A 12,326-nucleotide genomic window follows, 5' to 3' on the forward strand; every position below is an offset into this window, starting at 1 on the left:
AAAAAAAAGAAACAAAAAAGGAAAAATGGAAAGAAAAAAGGAAAAGGAAAAAAAGAACACTAGGGAAAGCTAAGACACAACAAAGTTGTCTGAACTGTGAACTTCATTTAAGTTCACAGTTCAGTTCAAAGTGTCCCAGCTGTTCTATTAGATAATTCCTTGGCTGAAGATCACTCTGTTAATAAGAATGAAAATGTTCACACTCTCTAATGACAAAGCATAACTACTGAAGAAAGAGAATTATTGCAAACATTCAAGATGCCCATGAAGCTAACTTTTTCCCATTACTATAGCTGCAACCTGAGCCAAAAAAAACCCACAAAAAAAACAAAAAAAAACCAACAACAACAACAAAAACCAAAACAAAAAAAAAGGAAAAAACCATAACATGCTGTTGGGTTCAATATTTTAGAAAATTATATAAAAAAGAGGGCAGCACCCACAGTAGCAGCAAAAATCTTCTGATTCTATAAAATAGTTGCTTTTTAAAGAGTTGAGGGTTGGACACTATGTTTCTTTAAAACTGGCAGGATGTATTTACTACCTCTTGTGATTGCTGTGGGTCTGCTCATCCTGGAGTTTTTCCATTAAAACAAAATTCAATGTAGTAAAACACTATATTAAATAGGAAGTATCCTAGCTCTCAAAATCCAGTTTTCTGGAAAGACTTTAAAAACACCTACATAGTGGAAAGAACAGGAGGAGTTACGGCATCATTGGCGGTCCATGACAAAAACACAGGTGGGTGTGTTGATAAACATGTTCAAGCTGCAGCTGCTGCTGGTTCTGATGGGAAAAATGCTGTTCTAGGGATTAGGAATATACTGTAATCATGCCAGCCAAAACATGCATGACAGTTGAAGAGGAAAAGAGAGCAGCTATATAAACGGCCATGATAACCTAAGTGATTTCTTTCAAAATTGCAAAAGAAACACCTTCTTTAAGTCTTTCTTTCTTTTTTCCAATGCCACAAGAACATGAAGAACAATTATATTTTATTGAAAAATAGTTTTTTACTGACTTGCTGGAAAATTCTTTTAGCCTTGCTGGGATTTAATTCATAGAGTAACCTGAACTCCTGCAGCATAGAAAACACATAACCCATTTTCCATGAGACTACTCAGGGAGTAAGAAGTACTCATCCTGAGAAAACACATCAGAGTCTAGTCTGGGACATTTAGAAATGAAGCATGTACTCCTTATTCTTTTACCACTGAAGACATTTCATATCACACATGATATGCATGGCTGACATAGAGTAATACTATATCTACATTTTTCAAGCAGAGAGTAGTTGATGCGTCCTTCTCCAGGGCAGATGTTTTCCAGATATGCTGTTGTCACTCATTAAGATAGTAAGTAAGACGTGTATGACTTATGATATGGTAAATACTACATATGCAAGCTCATCCATAAAATACTATGGATTTCTCAGATAATTCTCCCTCTGGCTTGCTTTAATCATTTCAATATGACTACTTTCCCTGTGAACTCAGGAAAACTTTTATCTATACCAGTGGCATTATAAGCACTATATGAAAAACAGACTGACAGTAATTTTTATGGATTTTTTTGTATGAATTGTATTTATTCTGTCCTGTACCCTATCATAACCCTTCCTCTATGTAAGAGGAAATTGAGAAAGCTGCAATACTTTCAGAATGTTAATTGCATTAACAGGGGGCCTGGAATGGCACAATTACATCAAGTTGCTTTGTACAGTCTAACATGGCGTGTTTTCTTATTTGCTGTCTTTGCCACAATAATGATTGGGACTGTCTTACTGGCTTCTCTTCTTTTAAATTTGATTTTGGAAGTGTTAACATTCCTTCTCTATAGATTCTCCCATCTAATAGACTGGTGTTAATATGCTGCTACTTCACAGAAATACGAAATTGCTGTTCATTATGGTGGCTCTGTTGTCTCAACTGAGGCAAAATTCAGATTTCCATCCCATGTTGTTGCATGTAAAACCTCTATGCTGCATCTAGAATGCAAAGAGGGGAAAGCATTTAGCACCCTTGGGCCTAAGGGAGTCTTGGGTAGCTGGAACACACAGTGAAGGTTTAGATAAGACATTAGGAAAAATTTCTTCTCTGAAAGGATTATCAGGCACAAGAATAGGCTTCCTAGGGAAGTGGTCGAGTCACCATCCCTGGAGATATTTAAAACATGAGTGGATGAGGTGCTTAGAGACATGGTTTAGTAGTGGACTGGTTATGGTTAGACTCGATGATCTTAAAGATCTTTACCAACCAAATGATTCTATGATTCTATGCTTCTGTAGCCTGAACTCTGAGACTGCACAGGATGATGTACGGATGTGGCTGAAAGGTGGCTGAAACCTTTTTTTTTCCAGAGGCAGCATAAAGGACTCAGTCTGCATCAGGGCTGGGGCTAGCACAGAAGCCGCAAGTGCATCACAACATCTCATGGATAAAGAAATATGTAGTTACGCCCTGCATCCCAAGCTGAATATATTTGCTTTCATCAGACCTGGGGAGTTCGCACTTGGGCTAATTTCAAGGAGTGACTCAAACTCCTTTGCTCCAAATCCCACCCTTTCTGAAAGAGAGCAATGCATGGCTATGACTCAGAAGATGAATTGCTAGCATTCCCCTGGAAAGCTGTGAGGGGCAGCTACCCAGTATCTCCTTCCCTCCTCCCTCCCTCCCTTTCTTCCTCTAGGAGATAACCAGTGGCTCAGGGCAGTGTCTGACTTGGCTCCCCTGTCTTGGTATTTTACTCCTGCCAGAGCTAGTGAGTCTCTTTCTGAACTGGCTGATGTCTGGCTGGAGGGTAGGCCGATCCTTTATCTGGCATGTTTGCAGCTTTTCCTAGGCTAGATCACATTCAGACTGAGCTTCGTTCACAAAACATATGGTGCTATTAATCTCTCCTGAAAGTTAGATGTCTCTAGTGTAGTCACCTCTACAGTCACTCACTATATCCATGTAGTCACCATCAGCTCTTTATAGAGTCAGGGAAGAGAAGTAAGGTCTGCTAAAGTGTCAGCTTGCATATTTCAATCATTTGTTTTAGGATGAAATCCTGTAAGTAATCTAAATGCAAGGCAAAGTTTATTATGCCCCAGAAAAACCTGAAAAAAAGGTCTTTTTTCTAATTCACTGTTCCTTCCTTAAATGACTTCTATTCTTCCAAAGTCTTCAATTTGTTCCTTCTTCAAGTGATTTTTGCTCTTACATTTTTACTACCTGAGCTTCTGCCTGCACCTGTTACAACCAACCCTTCTAGAAAAATTTCCCTGAGCCCTCCTACTTTGCAGCATTTTTCCCGCAAGCATTCACCTATTCACTATTTCTACCTTGTTCTTGCCTCATGTTCTAGAGCTCTGTTTCTTCACTACGACTTCAAATTGCATTTGAATACACTTCCAGATGTGTTTGGTAACTTTGGGAGGCCTGGCACTCCTGCAACATCAAAGGTAAAATAAAATAAAACCTCCTCATCACCATATGTGAGATTGGGCTCCTTATGAAATGACATGAAATACCTCAGTGACTGATTAGTTTCTGGAATTCCTCCTTCACTGAAGAGTGGGTTGCTTGATTAAACTCTGATGTAACCTTCATTGTCCTTTTCTAAGCTAAAATCAATGTTCTAGACATGATCATGGCCTGTTTGTACATTTTAGCTAAAATATCTCTGCTAATACAGTTTAAAGCACACCCTGCCTTCCCAGTTTTTTCTTGCACTTGTGGAATACCTATTCTTGGGCAAATAGAAAGAAAAAAAGAATTAAAATTGGATAGTCAAGAACCATTTGTTAAGCATTATTAACAAATATATTTATGTTCACTTGCTAGCCATGTTCCTCAGCTAAATAGACTACTTAGAGAGGAGATAGCCTGCTTCACTTCATATTGAGTGTATGGCTTACCCCATGAGAGGCAATGGTGTTCTGCCCCACAGTTCCTAGGCAGCAGGGGACATAAGGCCCACTCTCCCTAAATCTCCAAGGGGATTGAAGCATATGTTAGTGCCTTTTTTCTCTCATGTTTGTTTGGGATTTTTTATTTTACTCAGACTACAGATCAGAAGAAATGATCAGCCCTTGTTCTCCTCAGCCAAATCTTCTGGGTAGTGTTTACCCTGCAGTGCATTAGGCAGTTGAGAAATATGGAATTTTGTAAATGGTCATCCTGATATTACACTCTTCTCTTGAAATGAACTTCCATACACTGTCACAGAAAAAATACTGAGATCTAGCAATTTACTCTTTTTACTGGGTCTAACCCAGGGAAGCACTTGTATGGTCTGGCCATATGTAACCGTTCAAGCAGCATAAGAGGAAAAAGATTAAAAAACAACTGGTTCGAGTTGTTGCTGTAATATTCATGTCCTCCTGGACAACCAAAGAACATGCTTTTTGCAGCACTTGATGTTTTTCAGGGAGACCTCTATGTCTACTTGTGAGAAGGAGTTTAGCTTCATTGGCAAACCACACAAGATCTTTATGAGAAACCACATCTGTGATTCACAGGTGCTCACATACTTCTCTGTCATGGGCAGATGAATCCTCACACAAAATGTGTGATACAGATAAGGCTACCAAAATTTGCAGTGAAAACTTTCTTGAAGTTTCTATTTACAAAATCACTTCCCAATACAACAGCTCAGAATGAAGTGCCCAGGCCAACTGGAGTCCATGGAGTCTTTGTAGGACATTTTCAAATGTGGTCATCTTGTACTGTCTTGTGGGTGAATTGTGTTATGAAGCCTTTCCTACTTGTGAGATATCACTCCATAAATAAAATTCTGGAATTTGTGCTCTAACCTTTGCTGCACAAGAGTTGCAATAATGAAGTTTTCTTTACAACACCAAATGTTCAGACTGATTGCAACTCTTCTACTGTTCAAATGTATGTGTTTCATTTGTTAGGGATGCTGTATATAACAGACTAAAACAAGTTTGTTTCCATGTGTGTGTATTTGCATGTGTATTAACCAAGGTAAGAGAAACTTGATGAAGAAGAGTTGGTTTTATGAAGAATCAAATCCATGTGCTCACTGTGAATCACATTTTCAAGTCTGAAAATAAAACCTGAAGTTTAATTGTTGTGGTAGTCTTCCTTCCTCACTGCTGTTGCCATAACACACATCTGGCAGACAGGTGTATTTTCTCAATATCTGGGTTTTCCCAACATGTCTCAGATCAATCTCTCAGGATATTGAATCACGGTTAGTAAAGTCAGGCTTCGTATCATTCTCAAAGAAAAATGTTAAGGTTATTATCTGTATTTACTTTTCACATCAACTTTGAAGAATATTCAATATATTGAACTTAGGTAATGCCTCTGCTTCCCAGAGCATCAATACCATGTCCTCAGAGTAAACACTAGATGGTGGAAAAGTCAAGTGCAGAATATGAAGTGTTGCAGATGCCCAAGCACATTAGTATTTTCTCCCTACAATTTAAATTTATTTATTTATTTGTTAAATTAAATTACTATGATAATAGATTTTGACTGTGAAATGGCTGTCTGACTCTTCTTGTTTCTTCCAGAAACTCTCTGTGCTACTTTTACACACAGAGCAGTATTAGGTATGATGCAGAGTGAAGCTTTATGTCTGATTTTCATAATCTGGACATAATTTCTAGGCTGTATGCAATGTTGGCAGACACAACTGCCTGCATGAGGAATAACTGGTAGCACAGAAACACACATTCTGCCAAATTTTCTTCTGGCACCATTTAAATTACTGGAGTTTCCATAAGATAAACTCAAAGCAGGGTGAAAAATCAGGTCCATCATTATACGTCTAGAAAACAGCTGCATGGAAGAATAAAATTAGATGCAGGGTTTACTACTCACTTCATTATCTTATTCTAACTATTTCTATAAAAGAGTGCTCAAAATACACAAGCAAATATTGGATTCCCTCTTTGCATGTGACTTGTATGACACAGTATCAAAAAGTGCATGTAAATTAATTTGCCTGCATAAGCAGGTATCAGTGCACAAAATGTTTTAATTAAGTGAGCTTGTGTGTAAATCCAGCACATATGGAGGCTCAATGAAAATCATGCATGGTTTGAAGTTTAATTGAGCTCATTAATACTCTTTAGAAATGTTCAGTGCTTCCAGCTGTTTATTGTACAAGAGCTCAGATGTACCGAAGAGCTAAACATCAACTAAACAATTAATGTTTTACCAGAAAATGAAGTGTTATTGGAGTGAAAACATCTTTTAGTAGTGAATCTGAGAGTTAATGGTACTGAAGTGACAGGTCACATGTAGTCAGACTTTGTACCACACAGCACCAGTGATAAAACTTACATCATACACATTTATATTATGCCTATAGTAATTTTCTTATTAATATACAAGAATTTCCCATGTACGAGTTAACAAACTGTTAACCTTGAAAGACCTCTTTATGTTTGGTCAATCTTGTAATATTTTTTTTGTTCAAGTTTCACAAGTGGGAGCTACATTAGGAACAGTCTGACATAAAGCTGCCTAAAACTTCTCTCCATTAAAAAATTATTCCTTTACAGCAGAAGAACCTACACATTCCCTGAGCTAGTAGTTTTTTATCAATAAGTCCAGTTCTTTGGATTGTAACTCAACAGATTTAATAATAAGATTCCTCTGACTGATAGATCCTGGATCTAACTGTCTTAAAACTTCTGCATTTCATTGTTCCATAAATTACTGATATTCCAGGTCATTCCTACTATATGTACCATTCCTATCAATTATGTCACATACTTTCCAGCATTTATGGACTCTCTTCTTTTTTAAAAGTTTTCCTTAATTTAAGTCTCGTGAGACACAATCAATAAATTTTCCTTAATGGTTACACAAACAGAAAAGGTCTTGGCCATCTTCCAGGCTTTTCCCTGTTGTGCTAAGGTAATATCTACTTTTATGTCCTTTCCCATTTCTCCATAAAGGCAGCCTTGTTTTCTAGCTTCCTTGGAATTCATTACACAGAGAAGAGATCAGGTCCTTTGAGATGGCCTTTCCTGTCATTTGAATTTCAAATATACTGGAAATATAGTCCAAACTGGTATATTAATAAGTCCCATGAGTGCTTTGATGTACCGCATTCTGAGATGTTCCCATTGCATAGTAATTAGCCAATAACTGAATGTTCTTTTTTCCCTTAGTGTTGAATTTGAGAAATTAGGCTATATGCTGAATTAGATAAATTTACCAAAACGTCTTTATAGTTTTTCATGGTTGTAAGCAAGGAGGCAAAGACCCTGCCAGTTCTGTGTAACATGTTTTGCTACAGGAGCTAAAACAAAGTCTTCTCTTTTTTTTTTTTCTCCTATATTTTAAGGGATTACAAAAAAATCAGGAGTGAAGGAAACATATTTAAAATCCATTGTGTTTCAGTGTTCATCTGCATTTAGCCAGGGTCACCATGATAGTATAGCAGGGATTCAGACATAAAAAAGAAAACTACAAGAAGTGGAAGAAGGGACAGAAGACCCAGGAGGAAATTAAAGACACTGTCTGAGCATGTAGGGATGGGGCTAAGAAAGTCCATCTCGAGTTGAAACTGGCAAGGGACATGAAAAACAGCAAGAAGAGCTTCTGTGGGTACATCAGAAGCCAAAGGAAGAAATGTGGACCCACTCCTGAATGAGGGAAGTGACCTGATGACACAGACATGGAAAAGGTCAACGTACTCAATGCCTTCTTTACCTCTGTCTTTGCTGGTAAGATTGGCCTTAAGGAATCCCAAGTCCTTGAGATCAGTGTGAGAGTTTGGAGCAGGGAAGACTTACCCTCTGTGGAGAACGTTCAGGTTAAGGAACATTCAAACAAACTGGACATTCACAGGACCATGGGATCTGATGAGAGGCACCAATGCATGCTGAGGAACCTAGGTGATGTCACCACAAGGACACTCTCAATTATGTTTGGATGGTGATCAGGAGAGTTTCCTATGGACTGGAAGAAAGAAAATGTCACGCATATCTTTAAGAAGGGCAAGAAGGAGTATCTGGGGTACTGCAGGCCAGTCAGCCTCACCTTGATTCCTGGAGGGGTGGTGGAGCAAATAATCCTGAAAACCATTTCCAAATATAATAAGGACAAAAAGGTTATTGGGACTGGTCAGCATGGATTTTTTAAGGGGAAGTCATGTCTAACCAACCCAACAGCATTTGATGATGAAATGACTGCTTTGGCAGATGAGTGGAGAGCAGTGGCTGTGGTTTATCTTGACTTTAGCAAGATTTCCGATCCTGCAATCCACACAGACAAGCAAATGAAATACAAACTATATCAATGGACACTGAGATGGACTGAAAACTGGCTGAACTGCCACATTCAAAGGATTGGAATCAGTGACACCTACTCCAGCTGAGGCCAGTCACTAGTAGTGTCCCCCAAGGTTTGATACTAGGACCAGCCCTGCTTAACGTCTTCATTAATGACCTGGAGGAAGTGATGGAGCACACCCCCTATAGAACTGGGAGGAGAGGTTTGTACAGAGAAGGGTTGTGCTGCAATTCAGAGAGACCTGGGCAGGCTGGACAAATGGGCTAACAGGAACCACATGAAGTTCAGCAAAAGGAAAGGCAAATCCCTGTGCCTAGAGAGTGTGCTGGCCATGAGTGGCAGGGTCTGGGCAGGAGAAGCCTGCAGAGGTGACAGGCGTGGGAAGAGGCCACGGGCTTCCCTGTGCTGGCCACAGCTGTTTCCCAATGTCTCTGGCACCAATACGAGCACCCTGGTGTGCACCAGAGCTTCAGGGAGTCAGAGGGTGCACTCCCTGACAGATTGTTGCCATGGGCTATCCACACTGGGATAGGGACACTAAGAAACATGGAGGGGGAACAAGAAAACAATAGAAAGTAAAGTGCAGCTTTGAACACAGAGTGTCAAATGGAAACCGTCAGCACACAACCCCAACCTGCAGTGAACATAGGAGACATTAAAGCTAAGAAGGAGGAGTAGAGGTGTTTCCTTAGGTGTTTGTTTCATTCTGTATGTCTTCTTTTTTTCAATATAAAGTCAGTGATTAGAAGTTTGTATTAATTAACAAGAAATTAAGAAAACATTCACTGCAGTAAGACTGTTTTTGCCTGGAACAAAGCCAGCCCCATGCATTAGTACAGGCTCGGAGCTATCTTGCTGGAAAGCAGTTGGCAGAAAAGGACTGGGGGTTCTGGTGGATACCAGGGTGACCTTAAATCAGCAATAAATTCTTGCAGAAAAAAGGTCAATGGCATCTAGGCTGCATTAGGAAAAGCTTTGCCAGCAGGTCGAGAGGGTGATCAGTCCCCTCTACTTAGCACTGGTGAGGCCACACCTGGAGTGCTGGGACCAGTTCTGGACTCCATGGTACTTGACATCCTGGAGTGGGTCCATAAGACGATTAAGAGATTGGAGAGTTTGTCATATGAGAGAAGGCTGAGAGAGCTGGGACTGTTCAGCCAAAAGAGACAACTCAGGAGAAACTTATCAGTATGTACAAATACCTGAGCAGGGGAATGGGTAAAGAAGACAGAGCCAAGCTCTTCTCAGCGGCAGGACAAGAGTCAATGAGCACAAATTGAAATACAGGAAATTCCATTTAAATATATGAACAGGTTTTTTACTGTGAGGGTAGTCAACAGGAACATGTTACCCAGAGAGACTGAGTAGTCTCCTTCCTTGGAGATACTTAAAACTTGACTGGATACACATATGTACAACTGACTCTTGGTGACCTGGCTCTGAGCAGGGGAGTTAGACTAGACAGTCTGCAGAGGTCCCTTCCAACCTCAATGACTCTGTGATAATGTCATTCATCCACACCTTTCACAGTTTACAAAACTGATGGATATACATCAACTACCACAATGGAAGATATGCCCAGCTGAGCTACTTTCCACCACTATGTAAAAGGTAAAAGGTCTATTCATGCCACTGTGAATGTTTTCTATTAACAGCTTAAGGAGTCACCAAACAAAAAGTCCTCACTAGACTGTGTGCCTTCTACAACTGTCAGATTTTATCACTGTAGTAAGTAAAGAAGGAAAAAACTCTGTTTGATGTCTACCTACAGTAGCACTGCTGGTCTCTACCAACCTTAATTCAACGCTGCCACTGTCACAGAAGCAACAGCCATTGTCATAGAAGATTCTCTGCTTTTATCTTGCTGCCTCAATTTTTAAAAAAGAAAGGTAAGAAAATGCATTTAAAGCACTGACTTCATGTTATAATAGGGAAGACTAAAGCATCAGTAGACTAAAATGAACAAAGTGCCTCAAAACAGTTTGCACTGTCTTTAAGTAGCACTTTCTAAGATGCTGTTGAACAAATGATAAGTCAAAACTAACATATGCAGCTAAAGCAGATATATGAGGGTGATCCCTTTGCTGACAAAACAATTGTATCAGATTAAGAAACAGTTACTGCACAGATGGAAAAAGCAAGCAGTTGCCACAGAGGTTAGAGGAATCCTTGCAAATAATTTATTAAAATTTATTAAAGATCAAGCCAGGACAACAGCAGTTAAGTGCCATGTGTAGTTGATCTCATGTCACAAAAACAGTCAAGCACCAAATAAGCAAGACAGATCACAAACTAAGAACAAAAAAGAGAGCTGTTACCCTGGTGTGCAACTAATTTGGCAAAAATGTTCCCTCAAGAAGGGAAAAAAAAACATGCTTCTTGATTACACTTGCACTAATCAGATAAAATACTTTGTACCATCAACAAAGGTCGGGCTTCTTTAATTGATTAATAGATATTCAACTATATGTAATCTTACCTCTAAGATAAGGTGTCTCCTGAAACCAGTAAAAGATTCTTCCAAGCCAAAGAACTTCAGGACTATATTTTATTATATTAATGTTATGAATCATATGATTGTTGCATTTTAAACTGCCTATCAAGTTTTGTTGCTGTCTTTTGTCCCAAAGGAAACCATATATTCCTTCAGGAGAAGTCATGTAATAGTTACATGCTGAATATCACTAACACATTGTTTACGAGTTCGAGAATGGTAATGTCACAGTAGATGTATGCGTAGTCCTGATAGCAACATAAGACACCATAAACAACCAAAGGCTTCTTGCCAAAGACATACTGAAATAAAAGGTCAACCAACACAACCACTATAAGAAAATCAGTGAATTTATACAGAAATCGTCAAGAAACAGAGGCAATGGCAGAGAAGATAGTGTCCCATCAGGGACGATGATTTGCCTATACTATTTAATGAATCTCTACCACAACTGACTACTGCATCAGTTGTCAATCAATCAGCTCAGTCACAGAACCTAAGTGAATCTTCCATCTCCTCAATCAGCAGTTTATTGTAATTTGGAACATGGTGCCATTTGCCTACCAACCATGACTCCATGAGTTCCAGTGGTGCTTAGTAGTACTGGATCATGAACTTTCCTTTAGGTTGCTTGTGAAAAAGACAAAATCTTAGATAGTTCCCAAGGATAAAATGCTGAAAAAGCTCACAGTTATCTGTGAAAGATACAATAACAGAAGATAAGAAAATAACACTGTAGATGGTGCATGTCCACACACCTACTATTCAACAGCTCAATGTACTTGTCATTCTTGGAAAAAACAGTACATGCAAAGAAATTTTATATTGTATTGCATAGCTGCTAGTATTGTTTAATTCACCATTATGGGTAAATCAATGAATGTGAGCAGTCTGTGTATGTGCCAGGTAGGATGAGAGCAACAAGCAGAAGGCACACAACAGATGGAAAACACAAGGTTGACAAAAATTACACAGATTTCTTGTCATCTTCTTGTTAACGTACTATCTAAAAAGGCAGTGATATCCACATAATTGGGAATTTGGAATCCACTAATCATTTTTTTAGTGCAGGAATGGAAATGAATGGTGTTCTCAAATATCCATCTGTTGGCATAAAGTCCATCTGGCTAGCCTGGAGGGACTGAGAATATCTCCAGATGAGAACCAGGGAGAGTAAAAGATAACATGCATAAATGGGACCATTTTAAAAGTATAGATACATATGAGTGTGGGGAAACACAATGCCAGGGACACCTATTTCACTCTTGAAAGATTCAGATGACATTGAAGACCTGACCAAGATTGCAGAAAAGGTGTTTATTTATTTATCCAAATTGGAAAAAAAATTTCTGGTAGCAGAGAAGAAAATATAAGAATTACAGATTCGGTTTAGGAACAGTGGTTTCAGAAAGCTTTCTTCTCAGCCAAGTTCAGTGCAAATGTATATTGCAAAAAAGGAAATCCATCTCCACAAGAAAAGTTACATCAAGCTTAGTGACATTACTCATCCTGAGGATTCATCAGAGTCCTGTATAAATGCAGCAACTACCACTTGGATTTCCTCAAGG

This window comes from Mesitornis unicolor, unplaced genomic scaffold (assembly GCF_000695765.1).
Source record: "Mesitornis unicolor isolate BGI_N332 unplaced genomic scaffold, ASM69576v1 scaffold10050, whole genome shotgun sequence".
NCBI classification, from domain to species: domain Eukaryota; kingdom Metazoa; phylum Chordata; class Aves; order Mesitornithiformes; family Mesitornithidae; genus Mesitornis; species Mesitornis unicolor.